General features: G+C 32.1%; 1 pseudogene; it reads right to left on the reverse strand.

Annotated features, from left to right (window-relative positions):
• Positions 1-5,570: 5,570 nt before the first annotated feature.
• LOC128185482 (multimerin-2-like) lies at positions 5,571-25,655 on the reverse strand (annotated as a pseudogene).
• Between the last annotated feature and the right edge of the window lie 265 nt (positions 25,656-25,920).

Below are 25,920 nucleotides of genomic sequence, written 5' to 3' on the forward strand. Positions count from 1 at the left end.
TATATTCCTATGTTAAACTTTGACCCCCCCCCCACCCACTGTGGCTCAAACCTACCCCCGGTATCATGATTTTCACAACTTTGTATCTACACTACCTGAGGATGCTTCCACATAAGTTTCAGCTTTCCTGGCTGATTAGTTTCTGAGAAAAAGATTTTTAAAGATTTTCTCTATATATTCCTATGTAAAAATCCATTCCCCCATTGTGACCCCACCATACCACCTGGGACTATGATTTGAACAAACTTGAATCTACACTACCTGAGGATGCCTCCACACAAGTTTAAGCTTTTCAGGCCGAATAGTTTTTTAGAAGAAGATTTTTGAAAAATACCAACAAGTTTTCAATAATTCTCAATTATCTCCCCTTTAAAGAGGGCGTGGCCCTTCATTTGAACAAACTTGAATCCCCTTCACCTAGTGGTGCTTAGTGCCAAATTTGGTTGAAATCTGCCCAGTGGTTCTTGAGAAGAAGATGAAAATATGAAAAGTTTACAACAACGACGACAAATTGTGATCAGAAAAGCTCACTTAAGCCTTTGGCTCAGGTGAGCTAAAAACAAAATGAAGGAAACATAATTGCATACTTTTATTGAAAAACAAATTTTCATAGCTAACAATTGTAAATTACTTTAAACAGCCATAATTTTGTTTGTTATAATTTCTTATCAAACACAAACCACAACAAGGCATGATGCTTTCTTAAAGTTCCATTACAGTAAGTGTTCATGAATTATCCGATTAATAATTTGAATTACTGGTAAATAGTCTGTAGAACACATTAAGGAATATGCATGTGGGTAGAGGTGACAGGTTAACCTCAAGAGCTCAAAAGAATCAACAGGTAAAAACCACGTGGCCACCAATAGCTGAAATTAAAAAAATCAATAAGCTGTGTTAATACATGTACCGGTACTAATAATAGCTGTCTTTACATTAACATATGCATAGTATTTCTGAAAAAAAATACACTGACCATGCAGTGTAATTAGTATGACATATCCCGATACGTGACATTAGATGGCACAGGACAGTTTTTTTTATACATTCCATTGTAGCCTGGGAACGTGTGTCTTCGGAACCCTGTAACTAGAATTTCCTCAGTTCCCATTCAGCACAAATACCTTTAATTCACTCTTTATAAGGCCAATCACCAATTTCGGAAGAAAATTACTAGTCAAAACCTGTAAAATTTTCTACATATTGGTTTTTATGAGATTTTGACCCTTCCATATTTTGCTAATTTTTCATGATTTTTCAGCTTTTTATACCTCCCCCAGCCAATTCCCTGGAAAGGGTTGACCTTCCGTACCATGTGCATGTTGCTCCATCACATGTCAGAAACTTACCGGTGTATAGTTTATAATGCCCCATCCACCTACTTTTCGTGTTATTTACCCTCCCGTCTGTAACTTGCATTTTCACTGTCTAAAGTCAACACAACAGTCATAGCCGCAGGTTTCGCATTTTACTTCTGAATCTCATGTACCTAACATATAGGGCCTACATATTGAATATCAATTTCAACAAGAGACATCCCTCTAACTAATGATAATCATTAAAAATCATTTCATGAATTTTAGCAACACTCATAAGCCTACTAGTACAGCAACTCTCAATTTTTCAAAAATATTGACGGGTACCTTATCCGAAACTGTCCCTTGCTACCTTTTACTTACACTAACATTCTTTGAAAAGTCATCTTGTCTTAAACTTACAAAGCTTATGCTATTCCGAGAAAAAGTATACCTCATTTTGCCAATTCCATTAAGGATTAATAAAAATATGGCCATTTAAGTGAACCCAGCATTTCCACTTTCCTCTATTTAACACAGATTCATAGGGCTCTCCATAAATAAAGTATCTTTACCTAATCTTATAGAGGTCAACTGTTGTTCAACCTCCCTAAATAAGAAACCTTATTAAAAACTACATACATATACATGATATTATCATGACAAAAGCATCACATCACTTAGAAATACCCTTACATGTATACCCTCCTCCTATTTTTTGATTTTCCTAAGAAGCATTAGTTTGAACACTTTAACCAAATATTATGAAACTTATGGCAATTCCCTTGAGTCATTTCTCACAAATATTTGAAAACAACCATCACTGATATTGAAAATTGATCTTTTCTTGATAAATGGATGAAATGTAACATTTTTTTTCACAAAAAGACATGCTGCCATACATGTGATTTCTTGTTTTCATGAAACAGTAAGCTAATAATCATATTTAGTGAATATCTTATTTATTCTGGTTTCTAGTCTCCTTTTAACTTTGCTAAAATAGTAACACCTACAGGTGTGATGTCTGCTCTTAATTAAAATAAAATTCAAACACAAGCGGGTACCTGGGGACGGATGAGAATTCCATGATAAATGTTCAAATTTTACATGTTTTCCAACATTTTTGATGCATATATACAATAAAAGGGTAAAAATATGTTGTTTCTTGATCATTTCGAGAGTAATTATTATAGCAGATGTTATTTCAAGGTCAAATGTACATTTACATATCAAACATGTAATGGTAATGGAGACAATTTATTGGAAAGAGGGGGTGGCTTTTTGAATTCTGTAAATATATCTAAAATATCACTTTTGGATAGGAAGGAGCAAAAACTTGAGTTTTTTGACATATTGTATATTTTGATAACTGTATTTGTCTACGTGTGAATTTTATTTGAAAGAAAAATATGCTGTTTTAAAAAAATTGAGTTATATAAGTCAAGTTGCTTAATGTTATTTCATGAAATCAGACAGCATATTCTTCATATTGTTCATGAATTATACTTACATTGAGGATTTCCACAATACAAACTGCTGGGTATACTAGTTCATCACCCAGAATTAATGATGAAACCAAAATTATGAAAAGTTTACTCCACTATTAGGCATTATAACCAAGCTGAAGTTAGTAGGCACTGACAACAGCCATTACGCCAGTAGAGGTTAATGGCCAATAAGGAAAATCGTCAAAGTACTGAGAGTACTCGTACAGAAAATATATTTTACTTTATCCTTGGCATACTTTAGTCAAGATGATTAATGCTTCAATAGTTTGTATGAGCATTGGTAACTTTGGATACAATAAAGATCGTGTGATCAAAATCTAGCGGGATATAAACCCCTAACATGGGCCCTAACCTCTTATCAACGCTCTTAGAAACAATCTTTTCTTATTATAATCGATCAGTGTTTATTATCTATTAAGATTTACTATAGTCCGGTACTCTTCACAAATTTGCTCTAAAAGAATAAAGTCTATTCATGATCACAATACAACATTACAATAAATGTTTAGAATATTGATGTTCATGTATTACGTAGAAGAAAACAAAACTAACGCAGAATGAATTTTAAAAAAATCACTTTCCCCAAGAAATGTAAATAAGAAGTATATATTCATATTCCTACGTTACCTGCCCCCTAGTCGTTTTCCATAAAGATATATACATGTATCATTCTTCGATTGACAATTCATTCACCAATAAATATTGCTTATATCATTACAACAGTTATTCTTTCATGATTATTGTTCGTTAATTATCACACAATGTCCTCATTGTGTATGAATTTTTTCTTTATTTGCGTCATTTCCCGCTGTATGTCGACGAGAGAAGTAACGTAACTGTTAACAATCAATTTGTGGCAATGTCAGAGTGTTTTGCGCGTACTTGCTACGGATATGAAAAACTATAAACATCGATTTATTTACAAGTTCGGTGTTTATAACTTCAAAGTCAGTTGAACAGAGTGAAAAATTAAGTAATTTCAAAGTCATATCTTGGATACGGGGTAACCAATTTCTATTCATGTTTACGGGGGGGGGGGGCATTTTTTTATGGGGGTCATTTTTCTTCAGAAAAATCCAATTATTCTTCAGCTAGGGGGGTCATTATTCTACGTAGAAAAATGACCCCCGGTCATTATTCTACGGGGGTCATTATTCTTCATTACACCGGATCTACTTTTCTCAACTGTTCTGATCTAACACTATTTATAGAACGGGAATTTCCAAGATAAACACTGTCAACAAAATGTAAAGTTGTGTCTGTTTTATTGTCAGCAAACAAAACGCAACCTTGTGAATATAAAAACTTGAAAGTTTAACCTTCAAAAAATAAACAAAACACATTATTTGATTCACGATATAGAAAATTAAGCGTCTTCTCACAATTTCGTCTGCTTGAGATCAATCAACATTTACAGCGAGGCTGGCTGTTCCTTTTCCAGGAATATCATAACGAACATATAGGCCTATAAACTTTCACGGTAACACTGCTGTTCAAATTTGGTAACGGTGTTTTTAATTTTAAACACGTACAGGATCGGTCATCAGATAAAGCGTCGTAAAGAAAAGCTACCTCAGTAATGCATCAACTCCTTCGGCGCATTCCAAGCGGCAGATATACCATTTAAGTACATCACTGGCTATCTAGTTACCACAACGTTTACAAAAATCGCTTATACATACTATTCTTTGTCGACATATCAGCTATTTTCGTCCACGATCGCCTTTCCTTGGATGGTTATGTCCAGTTGCATATTCCCGCGATCTCACATGGAAACTGTTTTATTACGAGTTTTTCTGCAAAGTGAATAATATCACAAGCTATCGCATATATTTTCCTTTTGTTTTCAATTCGGCCTGTTCAGATTTTAACTCACTATATTTGTGATTAATCCATTAAATTCAATAGCTCTGCATCGGCTGAAGGCGCATCCATTTTGAACATTGTCGCTGTTGTTGTTTTGTATTCATACGCGCCGCTTAATTTACATTATTTACATTTTTGATCAATAACACTTCACATTTTTTTTATTTGAAAATGTTTTATTAAATGATAAGAAATGAAGATAATAATTTTTCTAATGATCGACGTATCAAAGAAAAAAATTGACCGGAAAACGTTTTCATCAATGCGCTACGCGTATTGATAAAGTTTTCCGGTCAATTTTTCTTTGATACGTCGATCAAAAGAAAATTATTATCTTCATTTCTTAAGTCCAAATATTGGACATAAAAACATAATGAGTTTACTTACATGCTTTCTTATTTATATAATAAGTGATTCCGCATAAAATTTTAATATCTGCCTATCAAAAAACAAGTTTATGGGTAAAAAATATATAAATTAACTAACTGGTACCAAGTGTAATTGATAGCTAAAAGATAGCTAAAGAGATTATGAGGTTAGTCTTGGGCTGCGTGACGTGACTCGTTTTCGTAAACCTGTTCAATCCAAAACTCAACTGTTTATATTATACATGTACATAAGATATAATGTACATATCATACAATGTCTCCTAAAATGTCATTTTAACAAAATGCGCTTAAAATTTTACCTAGAATTGTTAATAAAATAATGTCACGAGAATGACGTCATAATGTAACTAGTTTATATTGTTTAAATCTGCTGAAGAGCTTGGAGGGCGAAAGAAGATTTTTTATCTGTTTATTAATAACAAAAACTGCAACTTGTACAGTATACATCACAAAGCATGCATGCATCATTATGCTTTCTAATTAAATCCTGAAATTAAAGCAAAGAAAACCAGCTAATTGGAATGAATACTTAAACCTTCTGAAACAAGAAATCCCGAGAAAGTAGTAAAAGGTACACGATGGCTGAAATAACCTTTGCCAGCAGCATGTCTCACCCAGACACTGTCTCCCTTCTGGAGGTTTAACACAGCCATGTTAGTTCCTGTATGGTAGCTTGCGGAAGAGTGACAATGCAATCTAACTTTAGACACGCTGTTTAATACTATATCCATTTCAACAAGCATTCTGAGAGTATTGCATAAGCAATACACGTCCCCTACCGGTAACCCCTTTGATTGAGAATGGCAAAAGTTTGAGACCCTATATATTAGATATCCCCTATCATAACTGTAGTAATTGTATAGTATGAAATTATGAAAAATGATTATAATAAACAGCAAACAATCTAAAAAATCCATTAAAAAAATACATATTTGAAGCAGTCTAGTCTATCATTCAACCGCCCAAACCCAATAACGAACCCGATTATAATAATAATAATAACTAGAGCAAAGCTCGTTGCAAAGCAACGAGTGGGTCTTCCGTTAATGTCCGAAGTAAAGCTGGAAGTTCCTGTAAGAAGCAGAGCACTTAAACCAATAACAAGAGTAACTAAAATAAAAAGATGAAAAAATCGAATTATTCCTGGTACGACTTAACAAAATCCGAATGATTCTGAGTACGAATTAACAAAAATCTTTTCAATTTCACGAACGACTTAACAAAAAAATCCGAATGTGTTCAAGTACGACTTAACAATTATTTTTGGTACGAGTTAATTTTACTTTGAACATTACGCTATTTTTTAAACCAAGGACACGGAATCAAAATTTCCGGAAAAATCAATTTTTAAACCCCGATATCTCTGTAATGCATCGTCCGATTTTAAAATGGCTTTCAGTGTTAGATTCAGTTTAATAAGCTCTGCAGAACACATATTCATTTTTGATTTGATCAGAAAATTCATTTTTTCGAAAAATTTGTTTCACTTCCGGTTTCGACCGGAAGTGACAGATTTTCATTTCCAGCCTTATTACAGAGGTAAATCGACCAAATCATAACCATTGAAAATTTCAAGCCTCTATCTTTAAGCGTTTTTGAGAAACGCCGCGGACAAAATGACTTTTTGAAAATTTTAAAAATGACGTTACGTCAAAACGGAAGTGACGTGGTCGAGAAAACTTTAACATCTTTGAGGGATATTAGTTTCACATTATCTCTGAAAGTTTCATAAAAATCGGTTGGAAACTTTTTGAGTTATTAAGCCGAGAAGGAGTCAGAAAAAAAAAAGAAAAAGTATAATAACTAGAGCAAAGCTCGTTGCAAAGCAACGAGTGGGTCTTCCGTAAATGTCGGAAGTAAAGCTGGAAGTTCCTGTAAGAAGCAGAGCTCTTAAACCAATAACAAGAGTAACCAAAATGAAAAGATAAAAAAAAAACGAATTATTCCTGGTACGACTTAACAAAATACGAATAATTTTTAGTACGACTTAACAAACACCTTTCCGATTTCAAGAACAACTTAACAAAAAGAATCCGAATTGTTCAAGTACGACTTAACAATTATTTTTGGTACGAGTTAATATTACTTTGAACATTACGCTATTTTTTAAACCAAGGATGCGGAATCAAAATTTCCGGAAAAGTCAATTTTTAAACCCCGATATCTCTGTAATGCATCGTCCGATTTTAAAACGGCTTTCAGTGTTTGATTCAGCTAATTAAGCTCTACAAAACACATATTCATTTTTCATTTGATCAGAAAATTCATTTTTTCGAAAAATTTGTTTCACTTCCGGTTTCGACCGGAAGTGACAGATTTTCATTTCGAGCCTTATTACAGAGGTAAATCGACCAAATCATCACCATTGAAATTTTCAAGCCTCTTTCTTAAAGCGTTTTTGAGAAAAGTCCGGGACAAAATGACTTTTTGAAATTTTTAAAAATGACGTCACGTCAAAACGGAGGTGACGTTTTTTCTAAAACTGTATCATTTTTGAGGGACGCCAACTTGCAAATATCTCTGAAAATTTCATCAAAATCGGTTAAAAACTTTTTGAGTTATGAAGCAAAAAAGGAGTCAGAAGAAAAGAAAAAGAATAATAACTAGAGCAAAGCTCGTTGCAAAGCAACGAGTGGGTCTTCCGTTAATGTCAAGAGTAAAGCTTGATGTTCCTGCAGGAAGCAGACTGTTTAAATCAATAACAAAAGCAACTTAAACTAAAACATTAAAAAAATCGAATAATTCTTGGTACGACTTAACAAAATACGAATGATACTTTGTACGAATTTACAAAAACCTTAACCATTCTAAGAACGACTTAACAAAAAAAATTCCGAAGGTATCAAAGTACTTAACAAAAATCGAATTATTTTTGGCACGAGTTATTTAACTTTGAACTTTACGCTATTTTTGAAACCAAAAACGCAGAATCAAAATTTCCGAAAAATCAATTTTTAAACCACGATATCTGTTATGCATCGTCCGATTTAAAAACGGATTTTAGTTTTGTACTCATCATAAAAATTACCAAAAGTTACATATGTTTAATTTTTACTATTGAAAAACATGAAAAACTAAAACAAGAGGCAAATGGGCCACATCGCTCACCTGAGGAACAATAGGTATGATAAAATTAGCTTAATGGAGTCCCAATACAAACTATCTGGACAATGTACAATAATACATGTAGATCCTGTATAAATAAAATCCATTTCCCCCTGGATACTCTTATGTTTATAATCATTTGTCCCTTTTGGATGATTTTATAGTCATATCACATGTTGAGTATTGCAGTTCTCAAAAAGATCCTTAACAATAGTTTATATATGGGATATAAACCTACATCAAACTCTTAACCTTCTTGTGAGGCCAAAGAACTTAACAATTATAAAGATTCATCTGGCTAATTAGTTTCTGAGAAGAATATTTTTAAATATTTACTCTATATATTCCTATGTTAAACTTTGACCCCCCCCCCCCCCACCCACTGTGGCTCAAACCTACCCCCGGTATCATGATTTTCACAACTTTGTATCTACACTACCTGAGGATGCTTCCACATAAGTTTCAGCTTTCCTGGCTGATTAGTTTCTGAGAAAAAGATTTTTAAAGATTTTCTCTATATATTCCTATGTAAAAATCCATTCCCCCATTGTGACCCCACCATACCACCTGGGACTATGATTTGAACAAACTTGAATCTACACTACCTGAGGATGCCTCCACACAAGTTTAAGCTTTTCAGGCCGAATAGTTTTTTAGAAGAAGATTTTTGAAAAATACCAACAAGTTTTCAATAATTCTCAATTATCTCCCCTTTAAAGAGGGCGTGGCCCTTCATTTGAACAAACTTGAATCCCCTTCACCTAGTGGTGCTTAGTGCCAAATTTGGTTGAAATCTGCCCAGTGGTTCTTGAGAAGAAGATGAAAATATGAAAAGTTTACAACAACGACGACAAATTGTGATCAGAAAAGCTCACTTAAGCCTTTGGCTCAGGTGAGCTAAAAACAAAATGAAGGAAACATAATTGCATACTTTTATTGAAAAACAAATTTTCATAGCTAACAATTGTAAATTACTTTAAACAGCCATAATTTTGTTTGTTATAATTTCTTATCAAACACAAACCACAACAAGGCATGATGCTTTCTTAAAGTTCCATTACAGTAAGTGTTCATGAATTATCCGATTAATAATTTGAATTACTGGTAAATAGTCTGTAGAACACATTAAGGAATATGCATGTGGGTAGAGGTGACAGGTTAACCTCAAGAGCTCAAAAGAATCAACAGGTAAAAACCACGTGGCCACCAATAGCTGAAATTAAAAAAATCAATAAGCTGTGTTAATACATGTACCGGTACTAATAATAGCTGTCTTTACATTAACATATGCATAGTATTTCTGAAAAAAAATACACTGACCATGCAGTGTAATTAGTATGACATATCCCGATACGTGACATTAGATGGCACAGGACAGTTTTTTTTATACATTCCATTGTAGCCTGGGAACGTGTGTCTTCGGAACCCTGTAACTAGAATTTCCTCAGTTCCCATTCAGCACAAATACCTTTAATTCACTCTTTATAAGGCCAATCACCAATTTCGGAAGAAAATTACTAGTCAAAACCTGTAAAATTTTCTACATATTGGTTTTTATGAGATTTTGACCCTTCCATATTTTGCTAATTTTTCATGATTTTTCAGCTTTTTATACCTCCCCCAGCCAATTCCCTGGAAAGGGTTGACCTTCCGTACCATGTGCATGTTGCTCCATCACATGTCAGAAACTTACCGGTGTATAGTTTATAATGCCCCATCCACCTACTTTTCGTGTTATTTACCCTCCCGTCTGTAACTTGCATTTTCACTGTCTAAAGTCAACACAACAGTCATAGCCGCAGGTTTCGCATTTTACTTCTGAATCTCATGTACCTAACATATAGGGCCTACATATTGAATATCAATTTCAACAAGAGACATCCCTCTAACTAATGATAATCATTAAAAATCATTTCATGAATTTTAGCAACACTCATAAGCCTACTAGTACAGCAACTCTCAATTTTTCAAAAATATTGACGGGTACTTTATCCGAAACTGTCCCTTGCTACCTTTTACTTACACTAACATTCTTTGAAAAGTCATCTTGTCTTAAACTTACAAAGCTTATGCTATTCCGAGAAAAAGTATACCTCATTTTGCCAATTCCATTAAGGATTAATAAAAATATGGCCATTTAAGTGAACCCAGCATTTCCACTTTCCTCTATTTAACACAGATTCATAGGGCTCTCCATAAATAAAGTATCTTTACCTAATCTTATAGAGGTCAACTGTTGTTCAACCTCCCTAAATAAGAAACCTTATTAAAAACTACATACATATACATGATATTATCATGACAAAAGCATCACATCACTTAGAAATACCCTTACATGTATACCCTCCTCCTATTTTTTGATTTTCCTAAGAAGCATTAGTTTGAACACTTTAACCAAATATTATGAAACTTATGGCAATTCCCTTGAGTCATTTCTCACAAATATTTGAAAACAACCATCACTGATATTGAAAATTGATCTTTTCTTGATAAATGGATGAAATGTAACATTTTTTTTCACAAAAAGACATGCTGCCATACATGTGATTTCTTGTTTTCATGAAACAGTAAGCTAATAATCATATTTAGTGAATATCTTATTTATTCTGGTTTCTAGTCTCCTTTTAACTTTGCTAAAATAGTAACACCTACAGGTGTGATGTCTGCTCTTAATTAAAATAAAATTCAAACACAAGCGGGTACCTGGGGACGGATGAGAATTCCATGATAAATGTTCAAATTTTACATGTTTTCCAACATTTTTGATGCATATATACAATAAAAGGGTAAAAATATGTTGTTTCTTGATCATTTCGAGAGTAATTATTATAGCAGATGTTATTTCAAGGTCAAATGTACATTTACATATCAAACATGTAATGGTAATGGAGACAATTTATTGGAAAGAGGGGGTGGCTTTTTGAATTCTGTAAATATATCTAAAATATCACTTTTGGATAGGAAGGAGCAAAAACTTGAGTTTTTTGACATATTGTATATTTTGATAACTGTATTTGTCTACGTGTGAATTTTATTTGAAAGAAAAATATGCTGTTTTAAAAAAATTGAGTTATATAAGTCAAGTTGCTTAATGTTATTTCATGAAATCAGACAGCAAAATTGCTGCAAATTTATAATTTAAATAATTCAATTGATCAAAACTCTTTTACAGTATTAATTCTTATCTCGGTAATTAACTTAAGCCTATTAATTGTCATCAGGGTAGGAAATGCCTACTCTCTAAGCCAATTTACTCTAGTGGTGGTCATTCTACACATTTAAAAGGGAGTTACTTCCCTTGTATATTATAGCTAAAAAATCATGTAATGACATATATTACCAACAAAATCATCCATTTTCCCCCCAAAAAAACTACTTTTGGTGCAAAATCCACTAAAAATTACAGTTAAATGAGAAATCTGAAAATACCATGTAGTCTTGAAACTTACACTAACATTCTTTGAAAAGTCATCTTGTCTTAAACTTACAAAGCTTATGCTATTCCGAGAAAAAGTATACCTCATTTTGTCAAATCCATTAAGGATTAAGAAAAATATGGCCATTTAAGTGAACCCAGCATTTCCACTTTCCTCTATTTAACACAGATTCATAGGGCTCTCCATAAATAAAGCATCTTTACCTAATCTTTTAGAGGTCAACTGTTGTTCAACCTTCCTAAATAAGAAACTTTATTCAAAACTACATACATATACATGATATTATCATGACAAAAGCATCACATCACTTAGAAATACCCTTACATGTATACCATCCCCCTATTTTTTGATTTTCCTAAGAAGCATTAGTTTGAACACTTTAACCAAATATTATGAAATTTAAATGCTTCTATTCTGATCAATTGAATTTTTAAGCAGCGTGAAATTAAAACCATCGCAATTGATATTTTAGTAAAAATTATGAAATTTTAACACAGTGGAATTAAAACGACTTACAGTATTTCATCCGAACAGCCTCAAAGTATAATTTTCTGCTATACCATTTTTTATTAAATGAATTCTACTGGGGGTTTTTTGCAAAGAAATTTAGCGAGGATTTTTTTCTCTTTTCTTATTAATGACAGGTTTTAAAAACAATATTATGTTTAGCATGTATAAAATTCCATAAACAATTTTACAAAGCTTTGGATTTTAGTTGCACAATGAAAAAATGAGGGATTGCACGATAATACATGCTCATTTTGAAATTTAAAGCATTGTTGATTTCTTTTACTAGATGGAGATATGCACAAAATGATGTTGCTCTGTGATGCTTTGCAAAGATTAAAAGCATGAGAGAGAGAGAGAGAGAGATCTGAGGCACATGTAGTAAACATTATTACATACATTTGTCTTACTGTAAAAATTGTTTACAATGTAGATGTGTTCTGCATGTAAAGTTTACCTAAAATGAATCAATAAAATTCAATATATATAAAAGATAAACTAATCTCAAAGAATTTGCAATGGTTCTGCGAAATAATCAAATCTTGAGAAGAATGTTTTATAGATATCAGGGAACATTAACCTAAAATCTGAACTTAAAGTTCTTTTCATCTTGCACTCTGTTTTACATGCTCTTTCACAGGCGATAATCATATATAACGGCGAGCCAAACAAAAGTTCTAATTTTAATTAGATTGAATATTTACCATGTCAAATATTTATTTAATTAAGCACAAGGCTGTCTGAGTTCTTTAATTCATTAATTAAGTGGAGGTGATATGGTAAAGATCTGCTATATTCAAATATTTAGGGTAAAGTTATCATCATGCAAACATGCACTCTAATTACAACATTCTACTCTTGTGTGCCTTTGGACCCCCACCCTTTTTAATTGCACTGTTTTACAGTGTGTGGTGTGTTGTTCAATACAAAATAAGACATACATATACATAATATATAAATAGAAATTCAAAAGAGTAGTGAGCGAAACATACACATGAAAATACATTGGACAGATAATATCCCGAGATTTCTCTGACTCAAATACCCGCCTTTATATTGTTACGCACGCCAAAAGCGGAGGTTAGAGTCAGAGGAATGTCGGATTAGATTGAAAAGTGCACAAACACTTTGAAAAGAAAAAGTCAATACGACATATCCTGTATTGAAACATACCTTTATAATTTGTCATACGTTAGTTGAGCTGAAATTTCCACTATCGCCGTCTTGCAGGCCTTTCTTCTAACAAACCGCTATCAGCTGTTGTTCGCAGTCAAAACATGGCGAGTTGACATGGTGAATCGTACGATAATTATTTCGATTAAAGCTAATAAGACTAATAAAAAACTAACAACGTAATTATCGACCGAATTAACGAAATTATTTCAATAAACACTCTGATTAACTATATAAAAAAGGAGTTCGGTTTTATGACCTGTACGAAATCTTTTCAGCAGGAGTTACTTTAAGTGTGAATTTTGCACTATTTTTTAAACCAATAACGAGGAATCAACATTTCCGGAAAAATCAATATTTAAACCCCGATATCTCTGCAATGCAGTATCCGATTTTAAAACCAATTTAAGTTTTGTATTTAGCTTTGCAAACTATACACTATGCACATAATTTGATGTTTTTTATAAAGTTTTATGATCAGTACGAATTGTTACAGTAGAAGTTACTTTCAGTGTGAATTTTGCACTATTTTTGAAGCCAAGAACGCGGCATCAAAATTTCCGGGAAAATCAGTTTTTAAACCCCGATATCTCTGTAATGCATCCTCCGAATTTTAAACGGTTTTCAGCATTAGATTCAGCTTAAAAAGCTCTACAAAATACGTATACGTTTATTGTTTGATCAAAAAATTCAATTTTTCGAAAAATTTGATTCGCTTCCAGATTCGACCGGAAGTGACGGATTTTTATCAAATAGCCTCATTACAGAGGTAAATCGACCAAATCATAACCATTTAAAATTTCAAGCCTCTATCTTTAAGCGTTTTTGAGAAAACTCCCGGACAAAATGACTTTTTTAAAAATTGAAAAATGACGTAACGTCAAAACGGAAGTGACGTTGTCTTTAAAACTTAAACATCTTGGAGGGACGATAACTTGCTAAAATCTCCGGAAGTTTCATTGAAATCGGTTGAAAACTTTTTGAGTTATGAAGCAAAAAAGGAGTCAGAAAAAAAAGAAAAAGTATAATAATAATAAAAAGAAACCGAAGAAAAACAAAAGGGTCTTCCGTTGGAAAACGGAAGACCCTAATAATAATAAAAAGAAACAATAGAATAACAAGAGGGTCTTCCGTTGGAAACGGAAGACCCTAATAATAAAACCCTGCCGTTAGAATGTATAACACAATACTTGACACCATTTTACAGAACTTATTTGTTTGTTATTATAAATGATATAAGATGTAACGATACAAATAATGCACGATATTTTTACTGACCACATAATGTCCTAGTTCATTTAGTACACACCGAGCCCGATAACGAACCCGATCATTAAAAAATTTGGAGTGAAAAAATTAATTTTCTGGAAATTGTGTAGACCAGACGCTACAAAAGTATAAACTTGGTCTGCTGTTTGATATTTTGAAGCTGCTCAGCAAGTTTCACATCATTTGTCAAACGCATAAAGAAAAAAACAGTGGAAAACTGAAGTGGGACAGACAGACGGACGGACAGACGGACAGACGGATGGACAGACAGACAGACGGACTGACGGACGCAGAGGAAAGCTATAGTCCCCTCCGGTGAAACCGGTAGGGGACTAATAAGTTGACTTGAGTATCCGACAGCACTGACATAGAATACAAAAGTACCCTCCTTAGGAGAGGTGAATACTCAAGAACTATGGTTGTATCCATTTCCCACGTTGGTGATGACAACATTGAATATCAGTGTCCCGCTATTCCAGTTTGTGTTGGATGAGGTAACCGGAGCAGAGAAAGCTACTTCTTGTTTTTGATCTAGAAATAGAAATGTACAACATTAAACCAAGTACATTAATTTCATATATCTGTTCTTTTTTTAGGGATATTTTTAAATTAATTAATATTCATAAAAGGATATTACTATTAAGACTAATGGAAAGCAAATTCAATTTATAATGTTCTCTCTCTATTTATGTTTTCATTAAAAGCCACTTGTGTTTGGGTCAGGGTGTGAACGCAACACAGCTGTCTTCATGAGTCATGTCACTATTAAGGTATACGTTTACTCAGGATGAAAAAAAATTCCACTGATGATAATAAAAAACCATTTATTGTGTGTTAAAGACCTATCATGGTAGTGCTATTTTTCACTTTCACAAAAGTAGGTCAATGACCTACTTTTTGAGATAATGGCCATTGAATATTTTTTGAAAATTTAAGAAAAGTCCCCAAAAATTTTACACTATGATTGAAATTTTCTCAATTGTGAAAATAATACAAATTGCTAAACTCTTTTAAAAATAAAATACAGTTTATGAATGGCAGTGACCCTAAACAGACACAAAGCATTAAGTTTTCATTCACAATATTTATGAATATTCCAGTTCGAATTTCCTCTATCATTTTTCAAATTCCTACCCTTTTTTGATTCAATTTTACAAAAAAATGAATGAATTAAACTAGTTTATAACATTAAACTAGGTATATTGACCTTACTCTGCAGGCATAAAAGTTATATGAGGTCAATGATCAAAATTTTGAGATATGGTGTCTTTTATCGTTTTTAAGCATTTTTCAATATTTTTGTAGTGGGTGCCATTCAAATATCTAAACGAAAAAGTGAGATAAAAACAACGTAAAATATGCAAAATTATGTTGACTAACAAATAAAATCTTAACTTTGAATATTACAGTACTAACAAAAATATTTCAGTGAAAAACAAAATCTGAAAATTTTAGTCCGAATTTCCTCTGTTTTGGTAAAAGTCCAACTTTGTTTGAGCCTAATTCCATAATATAGTAAAAATATCGAATGGTTCGTTAATAATAGTTCATTTCATAAATAATTTTAGTGTTTAGAACAAATTTTACTAATGACTTTGAACTGTATGACAATCCAAATTTGAGAACTCAAACCCTGAGTAAACAACGTCCTTAATGTACCAAAACAAAAGTTTTATATCTTGCTTTATATTATGCATTACACTTTACATAAGAAACCAAAATTATTTCTTCAAATGTTACTCCATACCACATTTAGCCTTTCTTTGATTGTTTCTGAAAAGTTCCAAAGACGATACAGAAGCTGATAACCTCCACTGATTTGAAAATGATCCATATCAGCCTTTAATGTCCTTGTTGCATTACGGATATCATCTAAAATGCACCGATAAGAATAACAAAATTGAACCAGCTAGGGAATATAAAGGATTATTCATGATTATGATTACAAAATTAGCTAAAATATGAATGTTTTTTTTAATGGAAAAGGACCTTATTTGGTATGGTTTAATATCTGCCCCAAATTTTAACCAATTTTTAAATAGTGTCGTATAAAAATCAAATCTCCAAAGGATGCCTATCACTTTTATCTTGATTTGAGTCATCATTACTCATTTGTTGTTTATCTATGACGTCACCTAAATAACCCATTTTCCGAAATTTTGTAAAAAATGAATGTTTTTTTTTTTTTCATATTTTGCATTCGGAAGTATAGAGCGCAGGTCTGCTCATGTACGATTTGAATGTATGTTTTTCTTCCTATACTTATACACATCATACTAAAAGATGGTACTTGAGCAAGCCTGTGCTCGATGTTTCCCAGTCGAAAAACCATCGGAAAACACCTATATTTTGCTACAAAACTTGATTTTATCAAAATAAGACAATTTTCATGACGTCATTTCTACGTTATGACGTCACGGTGGTGATAACCTGTTACACAATTATTTTCAATTTGATTTCAACTATCTGCCACCTTATTTATAAAGCTCTTCAAAAAACTTCAATTTTGGGGGCGAAAAATGCATAATACCGCACATAGTTCTTTGTTGCTATGAATTATAAGTTATAGAATATATTATACACACTTTCAAAATATTGATTAATAAACCCACTGCCGTATATATGCCAAAAAATTAAAACACATTTCACGATTTTTATTGCTTGTAAACATAACTTTATTTTCAATACAGCCTTCGAATTTTAATTGGAAGGTGCAATAGTTTGCAATTCAATATTTTTTTAATGTGAATATAGTTATATATGTGAATGCCACTAGGATTTCTAGATAATTATACTTATGTATGCGATGTGCTGACTGCAAAAGAGAAATCGTCAACAACAAAAAAATATCGAAAGATGTTACTTTTATGATAAAACGTCCCCAGAAAAGTCAGAACCCCCCCTAGCCGACTTTTCCCTTTTTTCGTGTTAACGCGCCCTTTTATGATTAATATAATTTTAATTGGTCCGTTTTAAAAGGGTTAGCGTCTGGGCCTTAAAAGAGGGCAAATTGTTTATAGGGCAAATTATCATGAGGCGATTAGTTCAGTATTGAAAATAACGCTATGGTTTTACGCAAATGAATAATGCGATCTCAATCAGATACGCACATGCTACTGTGAATGTTACATGTATTTAAACTAGACAAATGATATTACTAGAAAATAATTATTATTTTATACACTGATTTTTATGATCAAAACCGACATATATTTATTTTTAAGAGATTGGTCATCACATTGCAAAACATGTTTATTCAAGGATATTAGTATTAATTAATTTAATAAGTATTTTATTCAAGTATATAAATACATTGAATTGGATTGAACAGCAGGCACAATGCCTATTTATGTTCTCTCCTGTAGTCAAGGTATAATATGAGTAATTATATAATTATATATAATTTATATATATACATATATATTGCCATGGAATTTTGTATAATAGATTAATATTGTAAATAGTATTGGAAGGAGGTACAGTGCAAAAAAATAAACAAAACAAATAGCTCATGATAGGAAAATGAAAATAAAAAAAATAGAAAAATAATGGTTAATTGCTAAGGTTGGAAATAAAAAAGTATATGTAATGTAGGGAAAAAATGAGAAAGAAAAGAAAAAACATGTAATAAAAACAAAACAAAAATTAATAACAGAGTAGAAAAAAATGGAAAGTTTGGGGGGATGGGGTGGGAGGGGGAGGGGGAGAACAAATAAGCAATAAAAAATGAAAAGAAAGGAGTGTAAGGAGAGTCAGTGGTACCCATTTTGATACATTTTTTATACAATGTGTACATTTTTACCTATGCATTTACTTAAATCTGTTTGTACTTTTTATGTAAAAATGAATTTTATCAAATAATAGTAAGTTATTTTGAAATGTTAGTTTATCACTTCCAAAAAGTAGATTCTTAATTGTGATTGGTATGGAATTGTCGTTCATATAATCAAATAGAGATTTTCTCTGGGAGGCATATAATGGACAGTGTAAGAAATAATGTTTAGAGTCTTCCACTTCAAGAAAGCACTTCTGACATAGTGGAGAAGCAATAAGGTGGTGTGAATAAAGGTCAGCATTTAAGTTACTACTGTTATTTCTCAACTGACAATGCCAAATATTTTCTAATGTTTTGCCATGGTTAAATAATTTATGCATATACAGTTTTTTACTATTAATATTTTTGAGGCTGTTCTTAAATGCTGAAACTGTAGTTATATTTTTTGTATTTTGAGGTAGATTGTTCCACAATATAATTGTAGATGGTATAAAACTATTGAAGTAAGATGTTGTTCTTGCAACAGGTGTGCGATAGATGAAATTGTTTCGAAGATTGTAAGTATTATGTGGGGGGAAACATTCACCAACAATATTAGATAAGTATTCAGGGGTATAATTGTTTAATATTTTGAACAATAATATTAATTTATGGTTACTTCTACGTTTCTTAAGTGTTTCCCAGCCTAATTCCTGATATAGGTATTGTTTAGATGAGTTTCGTCTAAGACCAGTAATTATTCGTGCAGCTTCAATCTGTATACTTTCCAATAAATTACTTTGTTCATCTGTACAATTGTCCCAGACTACATCACCATACTCTAACACAGGGCGAATAAATGCAAAGTAAATTTTAATCAAAAATTCCCTATTTATTTTATATTTGAGTATGCGTAGCATGTTCAATCTTTGGCATGCTTTTTCGTAGATATTTGATATATGATGTGACCATCCCCCATTTGATTGCAAAGTAAGTCCTAAATGACAATGATTATTTTTTTGGATAATATTGTTTATAGTGTTACCAAAAGACACCTGGGGATGGGTTTTTTTCTTTCTGGAAAAGTTAACATTTATTGTTTTGCTTGGATTAAAATCCACCAGCCATTGATTAGACCACTGTTTGATTTTTTCAAGATCAGCTGTTAATGATTTAGCTGAATTATTATCATTATCATCAACTACTACAAAAAGTGATGTGTCATCTGCAAAGAGTCTTATTTGGTTGCATATATTTTCAACAATATCATTAATGTAAATAAGAAAGAGGAAGGGTCCTAACACTGACCCCTGGGGTACTCCTGCATTAGTGGTTTCAATTCCTGAGGAATAGCCCTCGATGACAACCTTTTGTGTTCTATCAGTAATATAGTTTTCTATCCATCCAAGGATTTCTTCTCTGATTCCATATTTTTGTAATTTATAGATGAGACCTTTATGCCAGACCTTATTGAAAGCTTTTGATATATCACAAAATATGAACATAATATCTTTACCTTTATCAAGGTTAGATATTATAATATAATAAATTTCAGTAAGCTGATTAATAGTGGAATCAGAGGGCTGAAATCCTGATTGGTTTTTAAATAAAAGATTGTGGTCCTTCATATAATTGTGCAGGGTTTTTAAAAGAATTTTTTCCAGTATTTTACATAAGGTGCATGTGAGTGCAATTGGTCTATAGTTTGAGGGGTCCTCTGGGTTGCCCTTGTTCTTATATACAGGTGTAATATGTGACAATTTCCATATAAAAGGTAATTCTTGATGTTGAAGTGTAAGGTTAAATAATTTAGCGATTGGATGTTTGATTGAAGGTATGATATTTTTAAGAATCTTAGGTGAGATACCGTCTGGGCCTGGAGGTTTGGTGATATTTAGATTTGATAATTGATCAACAACATCTTGGGCTGTGATGTTAATTCTTTCTATGCTGTGAGGGGGCCCTGGGCCCTGAGGTGGAAGCCTGGGTTCATTAGTTGTTTCTATATGTGATATGCTTGCAAAATGTTTGTTAAGTTCTGATGCTTTATCTACTGGGTGTATATGTATTTTACCATTAGAATTTATCGGAGGTGGTACTTTTTTTTTATTGTTACACTTTGATAATGCTTTCACTATTCGCCACCATTTACCAGGAGGAATTGATTTATCTAGTATTTGTGATGTAAGCTTTTGTTTATACTTGTTTTTTTCAGTACGAACCATGTCAATAACCTGATTTCTTAAGCAACGATATTTGTTCCATTGGTAGTCACTATTAGTTTTTTTTGCTTTATAATGGATCCTATTACGTTGGCGCATTTTACGTCTTATGGCATTGGTCATGAATGGTTTATCAGAAGGGCGATTAGTATTGAATTAGGATAAAACTATTTTATCATATTATTAGGTAAACATGCGGTGAATATTACTCATGTAATAATTTTTTTCTTAAAAATATAACGCCAAATGACGTCATAATTAATTACTACGTCTAACTTAAAGTCGGTTGATCGACTTAGATTGAAAAAGTAACACAAGATAAAGTTAAAAAGTTTAGATTTATAATTGTAAAGGGTTGAACTGTGGTTTATAAATTTTATTTCATCAACTGATTAGAATATATTCGGAAATGAATTGTATGTTTGTTTGATTAGCTTAGAACAGTTTTCTTCATGAGTAAAATTGTTGAATTTCGTAGTAAATGTGTTGTGCGCCTCACAACTGTGATGTTTATAGAAACAATTCAATTTACACAAAGGACGTGATATAGCATTTGGGAAAAAGAATCTCTCATGATTTGCCAAAGTATATGATTTTTATCCATCTCGTTGTGCGTCTCTCATCTTGCCAAGGATCGTGGATAGTAAACAACTCTAAAAAAAATCGTGGATAGTAAACAAGTCAAAAATAATCGTAAACCATTGCAAATCTATACATATAAAAATGTCTTCAACAAGAGGCCCATGGGCCACATTGCTTACCTGAGGAACAATGGCGAACTACTCTGACTTAAAACACTTTAAATGATTAAGAACATTAAAATTTAACATTTAGCAAAGTTATAAATAAGTACCATAACTTTCTTATGTAAGACAAAATATTTTATAAAGAAGCGGGGGTAAAATTATACATGTATTGTAATATATAAATTATATATAACACCAGTATATTATTATTTCCTGCAGTTTTTGCTCAACAGTATTAGCTCTCTAAAGATAACAAATTTCATACATTTTGGAAAACGTATATCAGTTTAAAAATCATCACCCTTTGTGGGCTTACCTTATCATGTGTAATCATAATTTGAACATATTGAATCTACACAATTAAAGGATGCCAACATTCTAATTTCATTACTAGTTTGTCTCAGAGGTCATGAAACACATATCTAATTTATATGATGAAAATACTGGAAAATGTGGCTACCATTTACCTGCAATATTTTTGTGTTTGGTGTATTGGTATTCATTAAAAAAACCTTAAATTAGTGTAATTTTCATTTTCCACATCTAAGTGAATATTTTTTTTGTGTGTATTTAAGATGCTAAGCTCTATGAATATATTATGCCGATGAGATACATTTCATTTTCACAGCTCTTATCTCATATGTGAAAGTTAACAATGATTGACGGACAGAGGATCGCCAGATAGTCTGGCAGCCAGTATGCAGTATTTGCACTCTGTAGCAGAAGTTGCCTAGACTACAGTCAAAAAACTTAATCGGTCTTCCCTTAATATTTCTTCCCGTGATATGTTAAAATTAAGCTATATATATAATTCAATGTATCGTCAGGCAAATAGGTATCACTTTTGTACTAGGGACCATCTATTTTTTTCATCTTTCCACAAAAACAACAAATCGCTACACACCAAGATGATTTTCTGCTGCAATATTTTCTTAAATATAATGATAATGCAGATCTCATCAAAATTATAATGTGTCAGAACTGTTTAAAAGAAGTTCATTTTATTTACTCGTTTGAAAACCACCAAAATTGCTGCAGATTTTATATAATTCATCAAATGAGAAGCGACCCCACAAAGTAGTTATAGCACATCATCCTTTTGATTTTTCTGTACACAAGTATTTATTGTTTAGTAAGGCAATTCTAATGATCAACAAACGTCAGTCGTAAAATTATAAGCACCCTTTAAAAACTTATCCAATTTGTTTAAGTTCATTTGTAGTGCATTCATGTAAATTATTTAGATAAATAGTTTTGTAATTGAGTTAGCCAAGTTACATAATCAGTTTATGCACTTCTGTGTATTTTGAAGGCATTAATCCTACCCTATGACCCAAATACAAACGGTAAGGTAGAGGATCTTTTTAATTTTAAAAATAACTGTAAACTAGACACGATCTCGTTGCTAGCAACGAGTTGGTCTTCCGTTTGATTATGAATAAATGATAAATTTAATTAAATTTAAATATCATTTGGTACGCGTTACTATATTAACTTCCTTTTAAACTAATTTTGGACCTATACTGCAAAATTGAGATTTCCGGAAAAGGTCATTTTTAAACTGCAATGCGTTTTCCGATTTCAAAACGGTTTTTAGTTTTGAATTCAGTACAAACATGTCTACAACACGTATATGCTTTTAAAATCATAATATCGAAATTTTATAATCACGACCGGAAGTGACGGACGACCTGCTCATATAAAAATTTGATAAGTTTAAAACATATTCTGATGGAAAAAAAATTGTAAATTTTTTAATTTGAAAACTTTTTAAAACACAATTTTCCAAAAATGCTATTTGAGCGGACTGGAAGTGACAGACGATCTTGGTTTTACCTGATCGGCACAAGGAATTCAAAATTCTATCATTCCTGAAATTTTAAAATTTTTATATTTAATCGTTTTTGAGAAAAAGGGAGAACAAAAGCACTTTTTACAAAAATAAAAACAAATATAACAGCTGGCCGGAAGTGATCAACAAAAATGTACCTGATAAAAAACCTTGATATTTTGTATTATTCGTAAAAATTTCATAAAAATCCGTTGTAGCATATTCGAGATATTTGAGTTTTAAGAAAAATGTTCAGAAAAAAGGAAGAAGATTACATGTAATAGTAAAAAATAGAGAAAAAGAAACCTTACGAAATCAATAGGGTCTTCCGTTGGAAACGGAAGGCCCCGAATAAACGGGTTTGTATTAATTTGGCAGAGTTATTACTTAATAAAAAATTACCAACTAATTGTAATATCAACACGAAATGTAATAAATATCAGTTATAATTTTTAATGCACGGAATGTGTTTGCGTCACCGGTATATTTATAACCTCTACAGTAAAGATCGATAAGATAGTTGCGGGTGATTATTAACAACAGGGTTTAACTGAGGCTGTGAAAACGTCTTTTCAATCACATAAACATCGTTTTATTGCCTTAGAGCTAATTTGCACGATTATGAACTTGGAATACATGGCTACTTCAAATTTTCTTTCGGAGGAAATTCCGGCGAAGTTACCGATCGAAAATCGATTATCTCAACCAATGTCGCCCTCTTGTTTGGTCCTTGTTAACACTAAATAATAAATTAATAAACAATAAAAACACAGGGAAAATGCACTTAATCAGAAAGAGCACAAATCATTTTTAAAATTATACATATCATAAAATCATAAAAATACCTTCATATCAGCATCAACGAAAATAATATCTGTTTAAAATGAATAGACTCGAGAAAATGCTACGCATTTATCAAAACACATTGAATTAATCACCATTGCGACCCCAACGATTGCTTAGAGATCATACCGAATTACCAATTAAATGGCGTTGTTAGTTTTTCGCAGGCAAATAATCAACTGCTTGTTTACGAAGTCTATGTTTGATTCGTTACGTAAAAATTCCATATACCAGAATACTGAATACAGGCAATCGTTCCCTAAGTCAAAAAGAAAAATGAAACGAAAATCAACACAAGCTAAATAAAACCACAGTCACAAGTGAAAATGAAAACGCGGTGAAATATTTAACCTCAATTTACTTAACAATAATCGGCACCAATATATCTTCCTATTTTATAGATTATATTGATATATTCGCACGTAAACTGTTGCACAAGAAACATATAGATCTTTGTAAGATTAACAACATGCATCCAAGACAAAGAACATCGTTTTCGAGATATGGTACTGTCTCTATAGTACGATAGGCTGGCAATGCGTGTCAGATGACCATAGCGTAAGAAATTACTAGTCAACGAAATATGGAATAACGAACCCGAATTAGCTTAAATTTGGAACATTATTAGCCCTTAATTTTTGCAATTTATATTTTTTCCTTTCCATAAGGATGATTTATGCTAAATTACGTTTAAATTAACTCGGTAGTTCTTGAGAAAAAGATTTTTTAAAATGTAACCCCTCTTTTACAGTCTCGAGGTTTTCTCTGCTTTGAATACAATCTGGCCGTTTATTTTTGCAATCTAAATTCACCTTCTTATAAGGATCCTTTGTTCCAAATTTGGTTGAATTTGGCCAAGTGGTTTTAAAGAAGAAGTTTAAAATGTAAGAAGTTTACAGACGGACGGACAGACGGACGACGGACGATCAGAAAAGCTCACGCATCTTAATGGATGCCATCTACCTTTATAACTCTATATAGGAATTTGGCTTTGAGACCAATCATATTATCAGAAGTTATTGTCAATATATGAAGATATTTCAATATTATAGTCGATCGTGTAGGTAAAACGCAGTAAAATGAATAAGCTCGAAAATAATATTTCTTTAAAAAAGTTATACACTTACCATAAAATCTCATGTGTTGTTTTCCTAGCTCCAACAGTGCTGCCGATTGATTTTGTTCGTTGTCCGCCATGTCTGATTTTATATTTTCCATTGAATCATTGTGATGCTGTAACAATTTAGCAGTTTCTTGCAAATTGGTGTTTATATCAAACAACGTTATTGACGAATATCGAACCTCCACTTTTAAGTTGGGTAGAGTGTTAGAAAAATTAGTGAAGTTTTCATTCATATGATCAATGTCGGCTTTCATGAAAACGCTGTTATTTTTCTAAATTTCGTTTTCCGTTTTCAAAAGTTTTTCCTCCTCCTTCAGCTCAGATATTTCATGATCAGTCGATGTGTGAATCTTAGAAATCCTGTTTTCGGCTGCAATGAGGTTTTTTTTGTAATGCCAACATGTCTTTCATAAGTGCGTGGACATTCTTGACCAAGGTCGTTGACTAAATACGTCCACATTGTTAGAATCCAACGTATCAAGGTTGATACTTGTTGAGTTTGTTGTTTCATCATCTGTTAGCATAGAATTAGTGGAAGTTTGAACTATGGCGATTAACATTAACACAGCAAGACCAAAAGCAATCATCCTGGAAGATTGTGTTTTCAAAGTCAGTTCATCTCCGTTTATATAGTAAATTTCTAATGGAATTTAATATGTTCTTGGAGAAAATTATTTTTTATATTCAGAACTTAAATTTACAAGATTTTCTTTCGTTGAACTTATTTATTAACATGGCGGTAAACTCTAACTGACCCACCCCATTTTTCTAATTTATAAACCTTCCCCCGCATTTTTGGCGTAAAATGTCACCAATGCACATACTCTTTGCAAAGAACAAACTGAATCATCT

Source organism: Crassostrea angulata, chromosome 5, assembly GCF_025612915.1.
Source record: "Crassostrea angulata isolate pt1a10 chromosome 5, ASM2561291v2, whole genome shotgun sequence".
Taxonomy (NCBI): domain Eukaryota; kingdom Metazoa; phylum Mollusca; class Bivalvia; order Ostreida; family Ostreidae; genus Magallana; species Magallana angulata.